The following is a 25,928-nucleotide window of genomic DNA, read 5'->3' on the forward strand; positions in this document are numbered from 1 at the left end:
CAAGTACTATGTTTGTGTAAAATAAATGGAAAGAGAATCAAGTCAGCAGAGGGGTTTTTTTTAGGTGGTGCTGACATTTCTGGCTTTGAAAGGCATTTAAAACTCCTCAGTTGATATTTAGTTCTCATACAAAAAATGCAAATGCCAAAGACAATCTGTTCTTTCAGTGTCCAGCAAGAAAAACTTAAAGCAGTTTGCGTGGATGAAAAGAGCCAAGGTAATCTAATGTAGCAGGCTGAGAGTGGTCTGTAGTTAAATGCCGGTGATTACTGCCTGGCTCGGAGTAACAGAACTGCAAGTGAAACTCAAGTGTTCCCTCATATGGAGACGAGTCAAAATACCAAAACTGAAAGGATTAAATAAGTCAGAGCAATTTAGGTTCAGAGTCCCAAGAATCTCTAAATGCTCTAAATAATACTTCAGGGATTTTTGGGGGGAGATAAATTTGGTGGTTTGAAATCGGTCTTATTGAAAGATACTCCAGCACAAGGAAAAGAGTGTTAGTGAAACCCTAAACGCTAAGTACACTTCAGCCTGTTTCACTTGGATTCAGTTTGCTGTCTCCTCGGTTTTGACTCAAGGCTAATGCATGCACTGTTCGGGTAGACAGCGCATCAAGGTGTGCTGTCCCTGTCCAAGGTGACCCCCCCCGTGAAGAGGAGGACGTCGACGAAGAGGAAACTGTGGTGACGCTGGATGCAACGGAGCACTTATGAATATGGATGTGCGAGGCTGCTGTTACTGCCTGTGACTTGAACGCAGCAATAAAGCTCCTGGAGGCATTGCGGACATTGACAGAGGCAGGAGGATCAAGTTAGAGATACTTCATCAGTAAGCCGTCTAAACATCCTCGTCTCAGAGCACATTGAAATACATACTAAACTGACCCACAGCAAACAAAGTTTGACATTGTTTTTTAATTGAATTTACCACAGAAAACCTTGCTGTTGCTCTTTGAAAAGTGCGAGCAGGTTCGGACGGTCCTGGTATTTCTCATCTGATCTGCTGCCATCTGAGACATGTCACTGGCACTGGCAAAGACATAGAGGAGACACAGGCAAGAGACATCCAGTCTGTCTGTGCGTCCCATTCACAAGTAGTATATATACCTACCTTAGCGTGTGCGTGTGAAATCCTAACTCATATGTGTATGCATATGAGTTTAAAGAATGAAAGAATTTAAAATATTTAATTTGTTAAATTCATGCTCAATTCTTATTCTTCTTCAAATCATTCTTATTAGTATCAATACATTTATTACTATTATGATTATTATTATCACAGGGTAAGGAAGCAGGATTACTTTAAAACTTTAAACTTCTAATAATCAAATAATGTAAGACAACAGTCTGTTGAGAGAACTACAATAAACTACTGACTCTAAACTACTGACACAAGTGGGAGGACGTGAGAGCAGGGAAGGTGCTGATTGGAGGAGAGAGACTAGGAGCAGGGCTGGGACTGGCAGGACCGATTAACTGACAGGGTACAGGTGAGAGGCTCCAAAAAGGAGGGAAACAAACAAAGACAGAAAATACAAAGCAAACCGAGACATGGGGGGATTTCGGAGTGAAATGGGAACTAGACTGTGAACAAAACCGAACCACAAACAAGGAAAGCAAAGATCACAACTACCTACATCAAAACTAAAGAGTCATTTATACAAACAAGAGAGTTCAAAACTAAAACGTCACATGGTCCAGACAGTGGACTCCGTCCTTCATTTCATTTCATTTCTATTTTTTCGGTTTGAACACTGTTCTTCTGAGTCTTGAATTGATTGGTTATACTTGTGGTGGAGGTGTTTGCCAGAACTACCAGATTACCGGCCAGCGTAAATGTAATCAGGCATTCTTTGTATCACAAAAGAACAACAAAGCCAAGCAAACCTGTCCATAATTTGCCTGCCAATTAAAAAATGTATCCCATTAAACATTTGCCAGTCACAATAGTCTGTGCCTGTGTGGCTTTCTTAGATGTAGAAACATGCATGTAACTTTGAGAGAGGATATCGCTGTTACCATGACTACCAGTTTTGCATCTCAGTGCAAGTTGTGTTTTTTTCATCAGGTGGGCTGGACCTCCTACTGAGGTTGTGTCGTTGCTTCAGTGGCGACGGACTGGGAGGGAGTCTGAGCTGTCTGTTGTTATCAAGGTCACCGACACCACTGGGTTTGTTAGTGCTTCTGGCTGTTGTGATGACAGGAGACATGAGGCCAAGTATAAATGGAGGTCACTGCAGTAGCGGGGTCAGATGTGGAGGGTCGTTTAGTCTCCTAGGAAGAGGGCAGCACTGAGGGAGTGGGACTGTCTCTCTACTCTCCAAAGCATCGCTGTCCAAAATGTGGACATCCTCAAAGTGGTGTCCTTTAACCCTCGGTGTGGGTTGCCTGCTGAGTCTGAGTCTGGGTCAGCCCATTGTTGTTGTATGAGGGTCCAGGGAGGGGAAAGAGAGTCCAAGAATCCCCATAGGGGAAAAACTAAAATTGTCATCAAGGAGAATAAAATCAATTGTATAGGTTGCATAAAAGTGACAAACACCGTGTAGTGGTCGTAGTGATTATTACTACCTGAAAGTAGTTGATGGCGATAACAGCGTTGCTGTGATGAGGAAGCTGTGGGGTTTGATCACTCCCGCAACATCTTTAGAACAGTCGACCGCTGTTCAGTTACTGTTGCCACTGACAAGTCAAGACAGAGATGTGACGACTGCTCCTAACTTTAATAAAAAGAGCACAACAGCACACCGAGCTGCACTCAAGTACAAAATGCTTAATCACTGTAAACAGTACATGAATGACAATGGCTGAAATTCGTCACTAGAAAATCTACCTACAGAGGCTAAGCCCACGCTTGAACCCACTGAGTGTATGAGTCACTGCAGTTAAAACACTCGAGCCATGTAATGTCTTCTCACCTCACTGGGTTTCTTGAATACAAACTCACTTCCATTTGCAAACAACAGGAGACCGCAGAACCAGTCTGCACAATAGTGACATGTGTGTGTGTGTGTGTGTGTGTGTGTGTTTGTGTTTGTTTGTTCTTGGAGGATGAGGATAAGGAGTACAAAAATGTGAAAAACGTTTCCCTTTCGGATGGAACACCTAAAAAAGTTTCTTCTTGCTTCTAACTGTACAATACCTTCGATAATACCTTACAAAAATAATAATGATACGGCACATTAGCTCATTTTAATGAGAAAACAATAACATGTGCTTTGAGTTGATTCTATCTATCCATTTTCTGGAGTCTGTCCCAGCTGACACTGGGTGAGAGGCGGGGTTCACCCTGAAAAGGTCACCAGTCCATCACAGGCCAATCAGGAGCAAACAGGGGTTCAGTATTTTGCTCAGACATGGTCACCGGGGGAAGTGAGGATTGAACCAGCGACCCTTCGTTTGCTAGACGGCCACTCTACCTCTGAGCCATGCCGCTCTGAGCTGGCTCTATTTCAAGTGAAATGGATGGACCATTGAACCACATAATTTTGACATCATAAAAAAAAGAGTTCAAGTGTGATCAGAAAAGTTTGACATCATCGTCTCACAGAGGCTGCTTGTAATGAAGTGAATAATCTGTGTTTCTGTTATTGTCAGACCTAATTTGAAACGTAAGCCTGGACTTCTAGAAACTCATTACACCTGGGCTTTTCTAGGCAGACAGCTTCACTGCAGCACCACCCTGGCTTTATCACCCGGCTCAGGAGGATAACAGTGAGGTGGATATCTATATTTTCTACTATTGGATGGAGGGGGGGGGGGGGTGTATATTGCAGAACCCCCACCCCCCACCTAATCAGCTAAGGCAGCGCCGGTCATAATGGCTTCATGTCTAGACCACAGAGGCCCAGCAAAGGTAGAGCCTGCCTTAGTCTGCCTGTCTTCATCATATTGAAGTTTCCATTTCCCTTCTTTCTGAAATCCCTAAAGCAGTGCCACTGTGGATCCATTTCACACCTGGAAATTGTTTTCTCAGCATTTGGGTTCATGGCAGGCTTACAGGCAGGCAGACAGGCAGGCTGAGGAGGCACGGGATGTTTAAGCCTCCATCAAATAGCGCCTTTCACAGCAAACGTCCACGTGGAGCCAATCTCAGCCCCTGGCCTTCTCCTATTTTATCTCCTCAGACCCCCCCTCCCCCCTTGTCTTCCTGGCTGTTCCTCTGTTAGCTACAGACTCTATTAGCTGTGATTGGTTACAGTTCACAGCCATGAAATGATCCTCTGGAAAAATACACATCCAAATCTGAACAATTCCCATTAGTTGTAAAAATGAGCCCTGCTGGATGTTTAACGTGGTGTGTGAAAGGTGAGAAATCTGATGATGTCGCCCCAAAGCTTTACAGAAACAGCTGCACCATCTCACAGCTGTCTGTCCTACTTGCTGATCTCATTCCAGTTGGACTCGTCAGAAAATGCTTGCAAGAGAAACAATCCAGGTTTTAATTGCAGATTTTTTTTGTAAAAGTGTAAATCTTCCTGTGTGGTCTGTTGGAGGACCTGTCACGTTGTTTAGGGAACAATAACAGGAAGACGAACAGCGAGTGACAGCACCAAAGACTGAATTCACGTCGTCATAAGAGCAGCTGCAGGGAACAAACACGGGGAGAGTGCAGACGTCCACCAAGGTCAATGTGCTCTTTACATTAACGTGAAGCATCAGATGGTTTTGGTTTTCATGTTTTCCATCAAGAAAAGCCTTCAAGACTGTTCTTTGCTCTTCTTTCGGGGAAGTAATACTCTCCAGTTCTGGTGAAAGCGATGCTGCTAGCCGGTGGTGCTTCAGACACCAGCACATCATTTGAAGCTTGACGGGATGGCTTCTTGAAAGGTGAACGTTTCATGGGTCTTAACCAACCTCTCGGGCGATTCAGTGCTTCAGTAAACATTTGCCTCATGAATTCATGGCTTCAGTCGCTAGTCTCCAGTCTGCTTCAGTGCAGCGTGATGCTTTCATTAAATTAATGCGTGGCTGTCCTGTACCGTACACCTGCCTCTTTAGGAGCCACGTCTTGTACCCCCTCCACTACGTGTTGTAGTTGTTTCCATTGTGGCAGCTCAAACCAGTTTACCATTTTACAACCGGAAGTAATTTCTTACTTTTTGAGTTCCTGACGGGTTTCCAGGCCTCCATGGTGGACGCTTGCAGTAGATTCCGTCACTATGCTTCTGTGACTGATTGAAGACAACGACCAGAGAGAAAGATCCCGATCAGCTCTGAGATCAGTCAACATCTACAATGTCTGAAGCCTGAATTTGTCCTAGTGCTGCCCAGTGGTCACAGGAGCTAAAACTGATGGGACAAACATATAAATGACCCTGTTGCCTTCACTGCATCATCAGATATTGTAAGTGTGTGCTCTCTAGCGCCACCCAATGAATGCAGGAGGTGTTTCCTAGGTGGATGGACCTGAGAAATATGTGAGGCATTAACGGTTGTATCTTTAGGTTCTAATTGTTGTTGTTTTTTTCCTGTAACCCCTAATTAAATGATTTTGCAAGAAGAAATATTGATTGAATGGTTTGGTGTATATTTGGGCTGTTTGGTAGCTTAGTGACGTGTGTGTGTGTGTGTGTGTGTGTGTGTGTGTGTGTGTGTGTGTGTGTGTGAGATAGCGTGTGTAAAAGCATGGACAAGGACAGCTGAGTGGCGGGTGGGAGACTTAGCGATGACTTAGTGTGAGCAGGCATAGCTGAGGGGAAGTGGAAATGTTTTCCTAAGACTAACAGCACTTAGCAGCCCTGAAATACATTCACAAACCCACACTCACACACACTCTTTCCCACATACACACACGACACAGATACACAACCTCATTTTGCCACCCACCCACCGTAGTGCAGCAAAAATGAACAGCAGATTGTAGAAAGTCTTTCAGAAAGTATTCTCACCTATACAGTCTTTCTGTTCATTTGCCGGTACACAGAGTGAAGCTGTAGAGTGCAGCACTTCTAGATGTTGGATGTTAACAACAGATCTCAGCATGTCTGGACCGAACACATCGCCACTAACAGCGATGACAAATTGACTGGAGAGAAAGAGATACTTAACTTTTCCACTGTCAACGTCTCTGAGTGCCTCCCTCTCTCGGTCGTCCTCCCTCTAGAGCTCGTCTCCTCATCGTCTTCCACCTGCAATCATCTTTCAACGCAGCGCCACAGAGAGACTCCACTGTAAAACTCAAACGTCGCCAGCTATGACTGGGTTTGACGACAGCAAATTTTCTGTGTTTTTAAACTTTTCGGTATTGTTTTCACCTTGTGTGTCATTAAGGAAAAATATAGTTTTGGAGAGGCTGGTTGCAACTTGAACTACCAAAGACTTTGTTTTTAACGTCACAACCACGCAGGAGTTACAAAATTTAAAAGGTAAGTAAGCTGAGTTCAAAATCAATAAAAAGTTGAAACTGAAACTGAAACAGCAAGGACTCCTGGAGCTCTCCAGACACTTCCCAACAATTAACAGCCAAAATGTTGTAACCATTCAGGAAGGAGACACTACGAGCGAGCAGGTTGTTGAACAATGGATGCTGCTCCTGTAGAAGCTTCAAGTTCATAAGACAATAACCCGGATTTAAGAAAAAAATGGGTTTATTCACTATTGTGCTGAGAAATACTAACCAATCAGTGAAGTTTCTGATTGGACCGTGCTGTTACCATGGAGTTCCTGCCATCATTTGAAAGGAACCTACAACAGAAACATGATTTCCCATTTCTGACAAGAAATGTGGAATATTTAGATATTATACGTTCAACATCGGTTACAAGTTAGTTACAAGTTACAACAACCAAACAGTCGGTTAGTCAAAAACATCAAATGCAGTAACTTACGGGGTGAGTAGGTCTTTAACTCTCAAGCTAATTACTGGATGCGCAAAGTCTTGTACCTGTGCCTTTGTCCTGTTTTCCTTTTCTGCCGGCCCCTGTGTTTTATGTCATCTTCTCGCTGGTCGTCTTGGTTCCCGGTGTAAAACTCTTTCTATGAAGACTTTGCTGAAACATCAGTGAGGAACTGAGTGAGCTGCAGGGATAATTTTGTCCGGCGACCTGGAATTTAGCTTCACCGTGGGTTCCCTCAACCAAACAGACCTTATTTCAGGCACTTCACCTTGACCTGAGTTGCTGGGTTGTGTTGTGGTTGTTTTGTTTCCTGGCCAAAATGAACTGCATAAACTACATCGCTTTACTTGTGTCTAGGTGTTTTCTTCTTACAGTGGACCAGCTCCTGCCTCAGTGTTGCCTTGTTTGAAGTGAACTGGGATGTGCTGTTTGTTGAAGATCCTCCTGAGTTTTCCAACACTTCCACCACATGAGGAATGACAATGTTGTTCTTTTTTGTCCCTTCCTCTCGGCCTGCATAGTTTTAAAATCCTGCAACTCCCCACCAGTGACATAGAACTGAGGAAGCCTCTTGGATGAGAGGCGAAACCATAGCATGACCTGGATGACCGAGAATCCTCACCAACACTCCTGTGCCACTGTCATGGCAAGTCAAGCCACAACATTTCAAAGGTGTGTAGTTGAGATCAAAAGGAAGGCTGAGTCCAAATATTGACCATGAGTACTTCTTAGTGCTGATTTCTGAGTATTAATTTATCAGAATGCTGCATTCTTATGCCTCTATCCTGATTGACAGGTGGAGAGTGGCAGCTTGTAGCCCGAGACGTCCCCTGCTTCATCATCTCAATGGCACCATCATGTACTAAATGAGCCTAATGTCTCACACAGCTGAGACTAGCAACTTGTTACTTACTTAATACATTTCTCATTTACATCAATTCAATCCGACCTCTTTTGAAAGCAGCGTTTAGGGGCCTTTAAGGAAGTTTGCAATTGCAGCAGGTGCCTCCTCTTCACAGTTTTTCCTCCAGGTGTATCGCAAATGATCCTCCTTGAAATGCAGCTGCCTTTTCTTTGACTATATTGCTCATATGTATCAACCTGGCAACGATTCAGCTTTCAGGGCTCATCCAGGACCGGGGCTTCATGTCACTCTACTGGACAAATAGACCATAATCTGACCAGCTATGAGTTATGGGTGATCCGATTATTCGTGGACACACCAGTTATTCAAATAAAATAATTTTTATGTGCAAAGAGGAAACGCACCATTGTTTTAACTTGTGCTGATGCTCTTTGCATACCTAATAATTTTAAAATTGAAAGGGGAGGAATCAAATCCATCGTGATTGCCAACTCCAAACCAAAGATGATCATGTGCTTGTGTGTGAAGACATCAGTTGAGTAGGTGGTCCTTGAATGTAGCCCAGGACACATCCACATACACACAGCTAAAGAATGCAGCCATATGCAGCCCAGACCACCTTCAAATTTGGTCCCGGTTCAGATCTCAATGTGTCTGCAGCATGTCTCGGGTGCATAAACATGTACAGTATGTTAGTGTTAGAGTGGAATGAGTCCAGCAGCTCTGTTGCAGCAGAGTAGTAGAAAGATGCGATAAAATCACCCTTCATTCTGATTATCAGGCTACAACATTAAAGGGGAGGAGGGGTCACCAAAATTGAAAATTATCACACTTCATCGGAGAAAATAACTCAAAGACCACTAAAAATTACAGACTGATGATTTTCAAGCATATAAAGATGACTCAAGGATGAAATTGGCTTCCCTGATGTGGAGATGTACGTTATACGTTTAAACATCACTGCTTTGCCTTCTGTTGTGTAAAATTAATCATAAATGTTTTGCCGTCTAGAAATTTGTCTCTGTGTTATTTATCAATCAAGTCGTGCAATGAGTGCAACCTGTGAGAGGCCAGAGGCGATTCCTGAATAATTTAGACTTTAAACAGCCTGATGCTGCTCTATCACCTCATCACAGATTCAGTCACGGAAGCAGGCCGCCAACCCTCGTCCGTAATCCACGGAGAGGGTTTCCCCCTCCATTAACGCCGTCACTGCTGAACGCATGACGAACTTCGCAGCACACAAAGATTACATGAGGGACGGGTGTGTGCATGTTTGTTTAGGAGGAGGTTGGTTTGGTGGGATGGGATCATAATGGAATACGAACAAATATATTTTTTCCTATTTTAAAGCAGAACAACATGACTATTACAAAGCACAACAATAATCTAAAATGGCTCAAAACCAAAACTCATGAATAAGCTAAGGAGAACATTATGCTTAGAATGGAAAACATCTCAAATGATTACAAAATTAATCTCATTAATGAGACATTTTGCCAGGAATTCATTTTAAGTCTTTTTTCATTATTATTATTTTATTTGTACAATACAGAAAAACAAAAGGAACAAATGCTGCCAGTGTGACTATAGAGTCAATCTCACCTGATACACTTTCCTTATTGTAGATAGATACAATATAATTATGAATCAACAAAACAATCATGAATCATGAATCAATTAGGAATCAATAAAACAATCAAGCAGGGATGATATCAGAAAGTAAACCTTAAGTACTACACGGGGCGTAAGTACGGCACTGGCATGAAAGGCATTGGATAAAATAGTAAGAAAAGAGAAAAGAAACAAGAGTGTGTGCACATGAATGGACGTGAGACGGGAACATAACGTGACAGCATGGAAGGTGTGATCACCCGGGACTGATAAGTTTTGTTAATCAAACAACTTCAAGGCTTAAATTTAAAATGAGTGAGAGAAGTAGACTGGGATGTTGTTTCTGAACCTCCCGTCTCATAGAGATCGGGGCATAGATTATGACTACCTGTTCAAAAGATGATGGTGTATGAAGTTTACCTTTAAAGGTTAAGCAGTTTTAGATGCTCTGTTCCAATTGCTCGGAGCATAAAAGCTGCGTCAACAGCTTTGCACTTTGGAACAACTAATAGACTCGTGCCAGAGGACCTGAGGGGTCATACTAGTTCATAGAGTGCAAGATATACACTATATGCTGATGTAAGACAGTGAAGGGCTTTAAAACAAGTCAAAGAATGTCAAAATCAATCCAGAAAGTGTAGTTGAAGCTGATTTATAACTTTTTTGCAGTGCACGATTCAGTCTGTGTCACTCAGAGGGAAAAGTTCAAACTTCGGCAATATGTTTGAGTTGATAGAAATCAGATTCGGTGGCAAACCCCTCGTGAGACCTCAGTTGAGAAGTGAGTCAAAGACGATACCAGGTTTTCTTGATTGTTGGACTAAGTCCAAGGAAATTAAATTCTGTATCAGTTTCTCTCTGAGCTTTACAGCATATAAAATGTCAGTATTAACCAGGCTGAGCTATAAAATGGATACAGTACATACATGACAGCCTAAAACACGAATCAGCTGGTCCTGTGTCATCAAAGGACGCAAAGTTGTGTGTGATTTGCATACATACCCAAAGAAATGTCTCCCAATGACATTGTAACAGCATAGAATACACTTATTAAAAAGAAGTAGACCTAAAATTAAACTTTGGGGAACCCAAAAGGGAAATTTGGACATTTTAGCAAGTTATCATATATATAAAATAACCAACATTTTTTCCAAGACTGCTAAAAAAATGGAAGACAAGAGATGAGCCTGTGGGTGCTGGGAGGAATTGAGGATGGTTTTTCAAGAGGCTTCACAAGTGCAGTCTTGAATGTTGTAGGGAATACACCTCATCGTGCTGTTTAATTATACAGTGCAAAATCACATTCAGCAAGCTGACACCCAGTAAACTGCTCTGACAAAGATGATAGCTGTGAATAAGATCAAAGTCTGTTTTATATAACTTATTAACATTTAAATTGAATCAAAAAGTATATGATTGAACACATCAATGGATGATTACTCCTTGTTTCTTTGATGTGTCTCACAGTTCACCTCACAGGATGAGTTTAATACCCCTTTACTCAGCCTACCTCGTCCTCTTTCACAACAATTGAGGCAGGTCTGGACTCTTGTGCAGCTTGCAGCAGAGCTGTCCTTTTGTGTGAGACAATCGCCGCTTATTAAGAGACTTCTGGCAACAGAGAGTGTGTTATAATTTGTGGCTGTGTGGCTGGGTGGGTGTGTGCTGCGGTAAAAGTTGCAATGTGAAATCTATCAGCAGTGGGAGAAACTAGCCCTAGGGGCGTTTGAGGCTTTTGTGAGTTTCCACCTTCTGTAAAAGAAAAAAAAACTGGCAGCAGCAAACTTAATTCTAGCTACTCCTACGGGGCAGGAGGAGGCCCAACCAACAAGAGAAAGAAAGAGAGAGGAGACAGCAGTGACTCAGACACTCTGCTTTCACAAATACACAACGTAATCACACATGATGAAGATTAAGAAAAAAATCACTAATTGGCATTGTGACTTCTTTAGATATGCCTGCAGCATAGCACTAGACATGACAGCGTGGGTCACATGGTTGGTGAGTCAATCGCTCTGTCCAGCACCAAAATCTCCACAACTGCCCACTGGATTGGGTAGATGGTGTCCAGAGGAGGAATTCTCATGACTTTTGTGATCCCCTGGCTTTTTCTTTTGCATCATTAAAGGAGATTTGTGTAAATATAGCCTCGGTGTAAAAGTAACAAGCAGGGACAGTGTGTTCAGAGACGAAACCTCAAGATATGGGCTGGTAACAGATGCTAGAACCCAAAGGCTTTAGCCAATCGCTGACAGTCTCCCATTCTGAAAGTTACAGTGCTGGACTCTGTTTCTTACCTAACACATGTTAGACTGGTGCAATGGCCCACACTGGGAATGGTCTTTAGAGGGGTGAGTGTAATAGCCAGCACATTCAGTCCTGTGCAGTGAGTAAACCTCATTAGTTAGCACCCAAGGGTTTTAGCCTCCTTCCTTGCACACCTCCTTCCAGTGCCCAAAGTCACGAGTTTGGGTCCTTTGTGCATGTAAGTGACTCTATAGTCCCATTGTTATTGTGCATCTAAGGCATCCCTGTTGGCATGTATCTAGTTACACATTCCTAGCATGAAATGAATGACACAGATGCAGATAAAGCAGAGATGATGATGGATATTCAGCAGCTCTTGAAAAAAAGACTGACACTGGCCTGTAGTCTTTTGATGTTTGGACTAACCTGAAATGTTGAGCATCCATTTGAAATGATGATTAAGAGTTAAGTGAGCACTGAAACGTATGTGACAAGTAGCCAAAGAAAAATACCAGCATTTCTCATGTGAGCAATTGATCAACAATGGCACTTTATGCTTAATTCTTCAGTCAGTGTCAAAAATATAGACACTGACTTGTGATTGCTAGCTGCCACCTTCAAAAACATGTTAGATTTTGAAACCTGTGAACACAATTGCTTTCTAGCAGTCACATCTGTATCTACACTTTGTGTAAATGTGGAATGCAAGTGGATAAACCTGTAGCCACTCCACTCTACTGACAGTTGCTGTCCAACAAAACCCTACTTAGATAGATAATATCTCGCTAAAAGGTAGATAGCGCTGTTTCCTCACTGCAAATACAAACACACTTTTGAATTTATCAGAGATAAGTGACAAAGCAAGCTATGTAGGGACAGGAAATAACACAAATGTTTCCAGCACCTGGATAAAACCCCACTGAGATTTACAGAGTACCAGTTTACCATTCACAAAACTCTACAAAGACTTCAGGAAACGCTTCAGATTCAAACCTCACTTTCATCGTTTGGAAATAAGACAGCAGAGTTGCAAGCAGACACAGATGAAATACATTGCTGCTTTCCACATGGCATGCCATTAAGCCCCATTAAACTCCTTATTCATAACAGTGGATGCTACTCAGACAGTGTTAGTGGGTCTGGTGCATACAGCATTATCGGGTTATTAAATTAATCCTGCCATAACAATTTATAAGTGAGATCTGATCAGCAATGTCCCTGTACTCTTTTAGATCCCAGTAAAAACCCACTCCTTGACTAATGCCAGGATCAAACTACCCACATTCAGACAGATCTGACACTATGTGGTTGTGACTGACACGTGTAAACTGTCATCTTCCGAATTTTCGGATCGACGAACAGGCACCTTTATTCCATTTAGCAATCCAGGAGCAGCATGAGGTGTCATGATGGCCCATGACCAGCTACCTTCTGGGCTTCTATCTCTAGGAACAAGTCCGTCACCAGTTTATCCAAATTTTCCTCCTTTATGGTGCTTTGTTTCATCATAATTTTAAGTTTTTGATGCTCATGAACACAAACGCATGCACACAAACTAGAAGCAGGCCCACAGAGAGGAAGAGAATAGAAGGTAAACAGCAACCCTTTTATTTTCTTTTGTGCCATGTTTAAGTCTTTGTTGTTGCCAAATTTCCAACATTTTTAGTACCCTCTGCTGTTTACCCTAAACACCACATGTGTAATATAAATGTGTGGGGGAATGTGCAACTTTCACTCAATTAAACTTGGTTGTTTTACATGTTCTTCACAGAAAATTAACAGTGAAAACAAGTCCAACAGGCTCCAACACCACACAGGGGTTGAACACTAATAGGTACTCTTACGTGGTCCAGTATAAACACAAAGCCCAAAGACTATAATCAGCAACACTGTATGACCAAAGTTTAAAAAAAAAAAAAAAAAACCTACTCTCTGGTGATAATTTGATACTGGAGACAGAGACAGAGGCGGGTGAAAGACCGCCATACCAGATAGCTGGCTGGAAAGCAGAGCCAACGTGGTCTTGGAGTTGCCCCGGGGACAATTTGCAGACGTTCATTTCCTCCAATCTGCCAGAGCAGACAATGTAAGTGTGGGAGCATGTGGGCCAGTAATGAATGGGACAGGGAGAGCAGGGAGGAGTAATAAGACTAAATGAGTCTCTGAGGATTTAGAGACCACAGACCAGCTAGTTGAGTCCCTCTCTCACTGCTCTGGGATCTGTAAGAGTTAGCATTAGCTAAACCTACCGTATGCTGACAACACAGATTACTGCAACATTCAGAACCACATAAACTCCAAATAAATGATTTGTTCTGACCCTCTATGAGGCACATCAGCAGGGCCAAAGTAGAGAAGATTCTATTTTTGAACCATTAAGTTTTCATGGATATTGTCAAAGTCATTTTAGATATTTTTGTTGCTTAAATCAACTCCTTGTGATGTTTTGTGTCCAGTTTTTTGTTTTCTGAAAAACTTGAAAAAATGACTCAGGTGATTATTTTAAGAAGGCAATGATATTTGAGAAGTAATGGTCTCATGTTTACTCCCCCAGTCAGAACCAGTTTAAGTGCTAAATACAAAGTGCTTATTTTATTCTGAATATTTTATTAAAAATAGATGTTTCTACATCATTGTTGCTGGGATTTTATTTGATGGGTGCAGAAGGGTTGTTGCTGTGAATATACGGCTTACATCACAAGAATCTTAGCTTTGATATGTAGCATCAGTGGACATAGCAAATTATTCTCATTGCCAGACGGTTTATCATAGTTTCCGCTATAGAGCCACTTCTAATTATGACAGGGTTCTGTATAAACTGTTATTCAGTTCTGTTGTCTGACAATTCATCAGAAAAAAAAAAGATTTAGGTTAATTTTCACAGTTCATATCCCCAGCGTGGAGTGGTTGATGAAAACAGGATGTGGTAAATGAAATGTGTCATTTTATCCTTTTGATACCACGAGCTCATCGTTGGTGAGCTCCACCTTCCACCTCAAGATGGCTCCTTCCATGGATCTATTGACATTATTTTCTCTTCATTTTCAGTCTAAATGTATCTGTAAGCAAAACCGAGCTTCATTTCAGGCTTGTCCTCACAATACAGGCCTAAAATCCACCCAAGAGACCACCACAGCCCTAATGTAGAGACCTTGTAGCCATACAGTACTTTGTTAGCTTCTGGTACCATCATGTACCCTTTACCCTGCATGAGACACAGCAGGCTGCAGTCAGTATGAGAGTATCACCTCAGACCAACTGCTCCTATCGCCAGGTGCTTTTTAGCAGACCCCTGGTGCATCATAAAGTATGGCGACCAAGCTCAATTCATTACTTGATGTGAATATGAACTTGTCAAACTGTTGCATCCTGTTAAATTTGGGGGTGATAATTGTCTAAGACACCTGAGATGGTACACTGGCTTTTCAAAGTTCATCTTCATCAAACTCACCCAGACCAGGTAGAGGAGCATCACTTTTTCTTCCTGCGTTGCAGAGACGTCGATCTCTGGAGGCCATCTCCCTCCTTTCTCCTTTGCTTAAACATAATTTTGCAGTATGATTTATTAAATTTGATGTATATGCGTGTGTGTGCGTGTGCGTGTGTGTGTGTGTGTTTATATTTGTGGAATGTTTCATGTTTTAATATTGTGGCAAGATTCATTGGTAGTTCAGAGTTCGGGGTTGTGTTGTTCTGACCTTGTGGTTACAGTAATGACATGTTTTGGTGGATGATGGCGCCAGACAGCTCAATAGACCCCTACTACACTTATAAATGAATAATACCATATAAAACCAAACAAATGCCACGGACCAGAGAAAATTTGGGGGGATTTTATTTTTTTTGTGCAGTAAAGAGCTCAGACGGTGTGTAATTACTTTAAAATTCTTCTGAGAGGCAGCAGCAGCACTGATGAGGCAAACAGAGATTCACGTTTAATTAAGTTGAGACTCTTCACCTCAGCGAGCCAGTGTGTGTGTGCACAATGAATGTCAGCGTCTTGCTCAAGGACAAGCAGTAGAGGCTCAGGTTTCAAAACTGGCTGGACTATGATGGCTGTACTAACCTGCACTGTAACGCCTTCAGCTGGACTCTGTAGAGAGTTCTCAGTGTTCACCCACTTTCAAGAAAATATGATAGAGCCCATGCATAATTTTAGCTTTAATCCTCTTCATAATATTTCATTCATAAGAACACACACTGCACGTAATTCAGGCGCCCAGACACTTTCCAGTCAAAGGACTTGATTTCGCAGAAACTTCTGTCATAAAAAATGACTTCAGATATCAACCCACATGGAAGTGTAGTGTCATTATCAGTTCCTGGGACTTGTGCACTCCTGTTATATAAAAACTGAAGATGAAGTCACAGCTTAGGACAGTTCAGCTTGTCTTACAGCCTTTGAGCTGAAGGTGAGTTGGACAAATAGGTTTATTTTCTCAAACAGGGTTAGTGCTCACTACTGCTAATGTACCACCTACTTGGTGACACCTGTCATTCAGCTTGCCCTCGTGTACTATAACGTATTTCCGATCACTATTCTTGTTCCTTCCATACCATAGCAAAAGTTCTTTGACCTTCAACTGTTCTCAGCCCCAAATCTCTGGCTTCTCTCTGAAGACCCCTCACACAAAAATCCAAAAGAAAAGTTCAGTTTGTCACATCCACCAGGCATTGCAGTTTCTTTCTTTGCCTAAGCTGAGGAGGCAAGAACCCAACTGCCGACACTGAGGCAGGGCAGGTTTATTTGAGGGACAGTTACAAAATATACCTAAAATATAAAGTAACTATTCAACTCAAACACACGAACAAGTCTGGAGGCTAAAGGTCAAACTGGCAGTAGGTCAGGTGACAGGCAGATAAGTGGAGGACAAAGGCACACAACAATAGTGACGTGTGTGTGTGTGTGTGTGTGTGTGTGTGTGTATGTGTGTGTGTAGTTATCTTTTGTAATTTGGGTGAGTTGATCTTCTATTGATAGACACAGCTTGATTAAATAGAACAAATGACGTTTTGTTAATCCGTGTGTGTGTGTGTGTGTGTGTGTGTGTGTGTGTGTGTGTGTGTGTGTGTGTGTGAGTTCATGGCTGTATCAGGCCAGCCCATCTCCCCCTCTGACCCTCTAGTTGTTAAAAACATGCTCTGTTCACACAGCACTATCATCCCTGCAGTCCTCTCTGCCTCTTCTGCTCTTTAGGCCAAGACATGAAGCATGAAATGAATTCTGTGGCCGGGCTGGCTGAGTTTGGACGGTGCCAACACGAGAGCCAGCGCCGGTGCCAGGATATTGCTTTTACTGCTAAGTTGTTTCATGATTCAATTAGTATTGGCAATGTAAACTTTGGATTATGATGTGTTCAGGCCTTAACCCTCAATACATCTGCATTTCAACTACAAATGTTCTCAGGTATTTGCAGTAATAGCAGAGCAAAGCACAAATCCACTAAAAGGCAATGACAGCAATGGTTTAAACCTTGAAAGGGTATGAACAAAAATGCCGAATTTAATGTACAGTTAGTAATTGCTTGACTTCTAGTTGGTTATGATGAACACAAAATCATTCTTCCATAAAACTGCTCTGACAAAAACATCAGTTGACTTATTTTTACATCAACAAACACTTGATATTGATACATTAATATGACGTTATTCTGAGAGGCTCTAAAGATTTTAAAGTGTTTTTCAAAAGTGCAGTTGTAGACAATCATTCTGGGATCTGTGGGTCTGACTGTCTTACTGACTGACTGACTGGTATAAAACTGAATTTTCTGAATCTGACAGACCAGATTTCAGGGCTTAAAAACCTGCCGTTCATGATGGCGGGCTATGATTAGATGCTGGACGAGGCTGACAGGATGGGGTCATCCTCCTGATCCACTTGGTGACTAAGACCCATCATCTTCTGGGCTGGAGAAGCAGAAGACAGTCCATATTTAAAGAAACAAACAAAAAACAACTGTTACTTACAAATAACAAATGTTATTTACAAATGTCCAAAAAACCCATTGATATTAGCCAAAGCGGTGATTTATTTCCCTTCTTAATCCTGGATACATCCATTCAAGAGTAAACAAATGAATGGTGAACTCGGACCCTGTAATTAAAGTAATAATCAAGCAATAATACAAGAAAAGATCATGCAATGAAGCTGAGCACCTTCCCTCGGTCCTGCATTTAGAGCCTGAACGAACTGAAACAGCACACTTGGAAACACCTTAACATACCCACAGTGAGTTAAATACTACAAGTCTGTAAAGAAATAAATATGTTCTATGATACACTGCTGAATTCTGAGCATGAATTAGGACAGTCTTGATCCTTGGTCACATCTTGTGTTGCAGCTAATACCCTCTAGCTCTATTCATCTGGTGTCTTCAAGAAAAAAAAAAAACTGTCACAAAAAAACCTCTACTTCATTTACACTGATTCTAACTGTTGAAGCAAAATCCTGTTAACTTCCAAATGGGACCATACTCATTCGTTTACTCCAAATGGTTCAAAAACAGCTTCCAGCTTGACTTCAGAGATACAGCTTTTCTGCAAATTCTGACCCAGGTGCTTTAGAGGGCAGCAATAAATCAAATATATGATTACACTACTATCAGTGCAGTACATTGCATATCAGTACTCTGCTTCTCCTCCCTCCCAACACTGATGGCTGGCTAACTGTCCTACTGATAAAGAGTTGTCCAAGTTCACAGGGTCCATTTACGCAACAGGTGCTGCTCATCACTCAACAGGTACACACACACACCTTCCCACTAAGTGGTACACGCCCCCTTTCACCCAAACACAGGTGTAAAACTTTCTTAACAAAGACTAAAGTGTAAACAGGCCTGTGTCATAGCCAGATGGCCAACATAAAAGGGAATTTGCTGCGTCTGGAGGCTGCTTTGGGTTTGCTCGGTAGCCTATTGACACAGCTGCGGGCCCCACCTTGTGCCCATATCGCCTAAAGAAAAAGAAGCTCGAATAGAGGCTTGCAAGCACTGCAATCTGTTATTTTGAAGGTTAAAAGAAAATCCAAGCAGGCAGAAGGCATTCTGAAGGATCCAGACAGAAACTCAACCAGCTTTCATAAGCCCCAGAGGCTCCAAAGCTTTTGTAAGCAGAAAATTGGGACACTGAATACACATACCTGCCTGCACACATACATGCATATGCACTGTATAATAAACCTGTGGGTCTTTGATTATAAGTGTGTGATCCTTGTGTGCCTTCTCCAGCTGTTGCAGGGAAAAGGCCGTGGCCTTGAAAAGAAGCAGCGCAATTACAAGTTCCATTCTGAGGAGCACAAAGAGAAACGCTGCAGTGGACAGGCCGATAGAAAAGAAACCTATTTATAGTGAATTCCTTGGCGTTTGCAGCGGATGGCCAGTTTTGTGTTTGGGATGGAACATGTGGATGAGGGAAATTATCACATAATTACACCCCGTTAAGCATATGACCTATCATTTTGTTGAAATGCGAAAGGGATGATTCTGCACGAGCTTTGTTATCAATGATGGCAGAGAATGAAAAGTAAAAAGGCGCTTCAATCCGTATGTCATTTGAAGGGCAAACATGCGCTAGAGTACGTTGCATCTCTGCACACAAGGCCTTGATTTTCAAATGCAAAGAAAAATCAGAGCCTTCATGGGCACTGACTTTACTTGACAGATGCTTTTATCATAAATACATGTCAGGGAAAAATATTTTCTGTTTGTTTACATTCTTTAGCTAACATGGAGCGAAGAGTGGCCATTTTTGGGGGACGCACCCTACAGAGCTGGTAAACATGACACTATCAAGCTGTTGTGTGAGGACCAACTGGACATTGTTGTAGTGTATGATAGAATTCATTCCTACTATTGCTTCCCAGTGAGTGACATTTCATTAAAGGACCAGTGTGTAGGTTTAATTTCCATCAGGAAACAGACGCAATCCACCAGCCGAAGCTGATTGCAACCATTCTAGTTTTCTATTTCCACCAGAAGTGCCACGGCGCATCTCAGGCATGTCCCAGAAGCTGCTCAACACACCGTTTCACGAAGAGTACACAGCGAGTGATTTTTTTTTTTTTTTTAATGGAAGGCACATTAACCTGCACAGAACAGGTCGAGCAAGACAGGAAGTCCCCACATGAATGGTTTAATGAATCCTGTCAGTTTTCATATTGAAGTGCCACATGCAAACTCCACAAAAAGTGACAGAAAAGGACTCAACGTAACCACATACTCTACATACACATAACAGAAGCACATAAACCAAGACACCACAACCACATCAGCAGGATTCAAGCAAGTCAACGATGCCAGTTGGCAAAACGCAATGTGCCTGAAACGCTGCTGGTGGAAATTACAGAAATGTAGAGGACGGATGTGATGGCCTTAACACAGCACAGACATGCCTGGTGGAAATTCAGGGCCTGTGCTTCACCTGATCCAGTTGAAACAACCTCCACCCTCCCAGAGGGCTTCTGACTGACATACAAGAACTATATAATTCACCTCCTTTTTTTATATGGCATCAAGCTGGAGGCCATGGTGAAATCCCCGAGAGAGGGATCACCATGAGAGGCCCTTCTATGTGGACCTTCTCATTGATCACCTGATCCAGAGTGAGCAGAGCGCAGCAGGCACAGAGGATCTGGGCTTTTTTCTGTCCACACATGTACACAGATTGACTCGCTAAAAAAGATTCAGAGTTGCACACTAACTCAATGTGGTTTTGAGGGTTGACATGAGTTATCCACGGAGCAGAGAGAGCAAAATGCAACCATGATTGAATGGAATAAATAATAAAGTAAGTATTAAAAATGCCTTGGCTTAAAATTGAATTAGAGGAAATAGTTTAAGCAGTTCTTAATGCTATTTGGTGCAGATTATTGTCACTGACAAGGGCGACACTTCTCATTCCAAACCAAACAATGTCATTTTCAATCAGAGGAATTGTTCTGATTATCTCAATGCTAAGCTCTCCTAGTGAAATGGCACATAATGCATCTAACCTGAAGTTTCTCCCTCCATCCATCCATTTTTTTCCACTTATTCATGTTAAGGGTTACAAGGGTGTGGAGCCTATCCACGGGCGAGAAGCGGGGTTCACCCTGGACAGGTCACCAGTCCATCACAGGACCAACACATAGAGACAGACAACCATTCACACTCACAGTCACACCTACGGTCAATTTAGAGTATCAATCAGCCTCGTCCCCTCTTGATGTCTTTGGACTGTGGGAGGAAGCTGGAGTACCAGAGAGAACCCACACAGGAACAGGGAGAACATGCAGACTCCACACAGAAAGATCCTGTGATGGAGCCGGGACTGGAACCTGGAACCTTCTTGCTGAGAGGCGACAGTGCTCACCACTGCACCACCGTGCCGCCTAACTGAAGTTTCTAATTATACCATATTGATGCAATGCCTGTATAATCCTCTGTTTCTTTGTTTGTTACATTTATATATGGATTTATTTTTCCAGAGTGAGGTGTGGACCTTCTGGTTCTGTGTCCAAAGTATAATATTAATATTGAGTTGATGGGATTGAGTTTAGTAACATAATTATCACCTTGTTTGAACCACACTTTTTTATGTGCATCTACAGTGGGCTGGCAATAACAATAAAAGGATATAACCACTCAAAACGTGGGTTTTCTCATCTCATCATCAGCGACACTGAAATATAAAGCACTAAAGAGGAGATAGCGTCCAAATTGAGGCTGAGCTGACAGGCTCGTTTCACCATTTTGCCAGTTTTGTCCCTATTTTTCGAAATATAATCAAGGGTTGGGAAATAAATGGTGGGTACATGATATATGAGGCATCAGGCAAGATGATGAACCTCTGTCAACTGATAATGAAACACCATTAGGTAGTGAAGACAGTGTGATGATTTACTTTTTCAAAGCTTTTAATTGTTGGCAGGGAGGCAAAGCATCTTTTCCATTTGGAGTTCAGCTACGACAATGACGATGGTGTCCTTGCCAACTCAAAAGGACTTTAACAGCACGCTGTTTATGTGCCAAACTGAAGCATTTTTCTCAACTAAAAAACAAAAAATTGTACATGACAACACAACATCTCCTTGTGTCAAACAGCACAGGTTGACAACACGCCGAGTGAAAGGGATTTGCACAAATACACACACTGTCACACTGTTGACTTGGTTTGGGCAACATCATGAAATGGATTACTGGCATGTTTGGTGCAACGCAGCTGCAGTGCTGAGAGGATGAACTGTGATCCAGGCTGAGTGGGCTGGCCCGCCGCACGCAGGAACATTAAATCACCAGCGACCTTACGGTAAACATGTGCGCTTTATAGCAGCGCTGGCTTTCAGACCTTGATGTCAATATTTGGTCCTGTTCCTTCCAGTCAGTGCATGTGACGCATTCAGCCAGAGCTAAACTGGTGCAGCAGTCTTCCACAGACCGTCCAGCCAGGAGCGAGCAAACAGGCTCCTCAACGTTCACCAAATGTCCATTTCAACAGCAGGCACAATACGTTATTACATTACTGCCTTAAATTGCAACAACCCTATGAACAGACTAAAAATTGTTTCATTGCAAAGTAAAAATCACACTTTTGCTGCGTCGGCCAATTTCTAGAACTTTCCTAACTACTTTGCAATTACAGCAATTTCATGGGTGACTGGCCAGGTGTGCTTAAGTTGGAAATGTAACCATATTATAAAGCTCTCGAAAAGTCTAAAGTGCATAACATTATCCTCATTTTTGTAGTTCACTGCATCTTTTTTAACATTTGAGAGTAGCCATTCAGAAGAACAATTTGCCTTTGGACAAGGTCCGATAACAAGAAGCTTAATTTCAAGCATACACACACTCACAATCACAGATCGACAGATAACATTTCATAATGATTAACCCCCTTTGGTACTCCTCCCTACTCCTAACATCATTTTTTGTTGGGATCCAGTTTTCTTTTCAAGACCACAGTGTGTGCGTGCATGCGTGAGTGCATGAGTGCATATGTGTCCATTTATGCATGCTTTATGACGCTTTGTGAAAGTGCAGGATGATTAACAGCAATTTATCCTATGTTCAAGTCTTAATCTCACCCCCAGAGGTAATTCTACCCACAAAACCATATCAAAGCTCTTGGCTTTTGTTTCCATCTCAGCAGCTTTAACAGAAGGCTTAACATTGCCCTGCCCCATCCAGAGTCTCCAGGCTGCTTCTCCTCCTCTCAACCCGGGCCCCAGTGGGCGCCCTCTGGTTACAGGGTCTCTTTGGTAGCAGCGGCGCCCAGGGCGATGTGACTCATGGTAGCTCTGATGGCTTTCTAATGAATTTTTAAGGCCCGATGCCAACAGGCCAGGTGCTCGAGTGTATAGGTGGGTTTCACATTGTGTGTGCTTGAGGAGGAATGTGCATGTGTTTCATTATATACACCTGCAGGAACAAGTGTGTGTTTGCTTGTGTGAGTGCTGGTTATGTACTTTTAGGTCCAAGTCGCTCTTGTGCTTGCTGTCAGTGTTTATGGTGGATCACTTACATTGAAAGATGTCAACAGAGATCAAATTCCTTTAATATTTGTTTTGTGTTTCTTTACAATACTATCAAAAGTCAAGCATTTGAAACAGAATGATTGAACAGATGAAAGTGAGGCTTTGCCTTTCCACTTGTGGTCCAAAGGTAACGAGTCACGAGAAAACATGTCAGAGACCTGCAGAGATCAGGCTTTAGATAAAGCTATGCTCTTGTTGACACTTTGAAAGCAAGTATCACCTATAAATTGTCCTTTGGATTGATTGCACTTCTTAAAATACCATTTCCACTAGTTTGGTTTACGGGACTTGGGAAATAATTTGGAAAGACCAGCCTAATGGCTTAAAAGGCTAAGTTGGCTGGGTAGGACAGAATATATATTACAGCCTTTGAGTCAGAGTCACCAAAACATCCATCTGATCATCATTAATAATCTGAGAACACATGAAAGCAACCCACCGTTGCTTTTACATGGAGGGCATCTTCAGACAGCTGCAGAGGCACATAGAGCATCTTATGTTTCCCTTGTTCCAACTCAAATGACCTCCACCCTTCCAGAGCACCCCGACTAACAGACAAGAATTTTATAATTCACCTGTATTTTATCTTGTGTCACGAAGCACCAGCTCAAGTAAATCAGTCTCCAACTGTTTGATCTAGATGTCTCAGTCTGAAGAGATCCACTAGGTACCATTTCAATCAGAATAACATGTTCACATGTATTTTAAAAGTTGGTTTAAGTCAGGACTGACAATATATATTTCCTTCATATAATGTAAATGAACTTACTGATCACATCAAATGGTTTCCATGGCAACCCATTCTGCTGCTATTGTATCCATTTGTTGGGTAGGATCGTTCCCTTAGCTTGACATAGAGATTTAAGAAAAATCATATAATAAAACACCATTTAACAAGACAAAAGACAGATTTTATTTTATTTAAAATGTCAGACTCAAGTGAATTGAGTGTACGCTCTAAATAACAACTGTATTGGCTCTTCTCACAGCAGCCTTTTCGATACTCATCGCAAGGTAAACACAGGTGTAATTAAGGCCCTGTTCCATTTCAGTGGGCCAGGGCTTGGGTATTATCCATGGTGGCTCAGTGGAATTGCTGTGACCCTAAATAGAATTAATTTGATCAATTATACCTGTTTATTCTGTTTTAACATGTCAATATGGCAGCTGTGAAAAGGACCTATTCTCCACGAGGAGAACACAAAAGGCTAAGTTATGATGGGATCCAAAATAACCCCAGTTTAGAAAATAAAGGCCCTTCTCATTGCAATGGAGAACAAGCCTGCGGTCAAAACCCAAGGCTCCAAGACGCGAAGGGCCAACAACGAAGCGAGGCAAAAAAGCTTGTGTTCATGTCAGCGTGTGTTTGATTTTGGCCACATGTAAACGAGTCCATTGTAGAAGGAGAACACAGGGAGACCAGAGCATCCCCGAAAATAAACCTCACACAGACAAGCCTTGTAGTTAAACGGGCCACAGAACAGGGTGCTGGGCTCTGAACCACACCACAGCAGGACACAGAGAGAAAGAGAGAGAGAGAGAGAGTTTGTGTGTATGTGTGTGTGTGTGTGTGTGTGTGTGTGTGTGTGTGTGTGTGTGTGTGTGTGTGTTTACCAGTGTGTTTGCCAGGTATTCCTCATGATGTGGGGACATAAAGCTGTTGAAACAGTCTCATTGTGAGACCTCGCTGTTTTGGGGACAAAAGCAAGTGCATGCGTGCGTGCGTGCGTGCATGCGTACATGCGTGCGTGCATGACTGCATGTGTGTGTGTGTGTCTGTGTGGGGTGGGTATTCATGACGTGAAAGCCAGTCTGGGGCAAGTGGTCTGGGATGTGGTCAGGTTCCTTTACCAACTTTAACCGGGGTGTCTCTGGTTACGTCACAACCAGAAGAAACTGGGTGAAGGAAAGAGAAATCGATGGACGCAAGTTTAAAGAAAACAAATGTTCGAAGCAAGTCATAGCACTTGTATGGTTATACCACCAATTCATTAAAACTGCATTATGTATGTGTGTGTGTGTGTGTGTGTGCATGTATATGTGTATGTACAGTATGTACAGTATTTATTTATTCATCGCCACGATAAGAGACACAGCTGCTATCCCCTTGTTAAGAGCTAGTAGCAGACATGCAGCAACATTACTCTTGTTTTTGTCTCCGTCAGCTCTTCAGCTGTACCTCTTTCGTTTGGGTGCTAGTTGCTCACTATGGTGGTGCAGTTTTATTGCTGGGCTCACCTGCTCATGGGCTTATCAGACTGTGGTTCCTCGCCTAGCTAGGGCAGTGGTCTATTGTGTTGCCTATCAATAAGCAAGCTGCTGCTGCCAATGGGAAGCTGGATGAGGGTACAGTCTGTGTCCTGCTGGCAGCACTATCACCTCATCTGGGGCACCTGCACATGAGGGAGTGGAGCAGGGGGGAACAGAAATATCCTCCCACCGGAACAGCAGAATAGGTGGAGTAATAACCAGGGTAGGGTGAGTAAATGAAAAACAGCTGAAAAAGGCTGGATATGGCAAATAAACAGAGAACTGAATGAATCCATAAATGTTGTGTAAAATACAAAACTAAAGCAATAAAGCGAAAAAGGCAAAAAGGCATAGTAGAACAGCAGAGTTGAGGTAATCCTGCGGGTTCTCACAGTGCCACTGGGTGGAGCCAAATTTTGGAAATCCAAATTACATCTGTAGGGTCTTTAAACCAGTCGAAAGCGTAATGTATTTATTCAAATGACCCGTTACTGAATCAGCTCATCTATTCATTGTCAGGATAAAGAAATGCAGTTGCACCCTGGGATTATTGTCAATTTATCAGAGCAGAGACTGAAGCTTTGACACCTGAGCAACTCAGTTTT

The 25,928-nt window shown here is 42.4% G+C and overlaps 1 long non-coding RNA gene across 1 annotated transcript; it reads left to right on the forward strand.

The window, feature by feature from the left end:
* Positions 1 to 6,688: 6,688 nt before the first annotated feature.
* Positions 6,689 to 8,410, forward strand: LOC147269084 (uncharacterized). Its single transcript, XR_015111287.1, has 3 exons — positions 6,689 to 6,832; positions 7,360 to 7,510; positions 7,635 to 8,410. It is a non-coding gene; the product is annotated as an uncharacterized LOC147269084 (long non-coding RNA).
* The last annotated feature ends 17,518 nt before the right edge of the window (positions 8,411 to 25,928 follow it).

Source organism: Aulostomus chinensis, chromosome 2 (assembly GCF_037954235.1).
Source record: "Aulostomus chinensis isolate RoL2024-O1b breed Wild chromosome 2, RoL_Achi_v1.0, whole genome shotgun sequence".
In the NCBI taxonomy this organism is placed as follows: domain Eukaryota; kingdom Metazoa; phylum Chordata; class Actinopteri; order Syngnathiformes; family Aulostomidae; genus Aulostomus; species Aulostomus chinensis.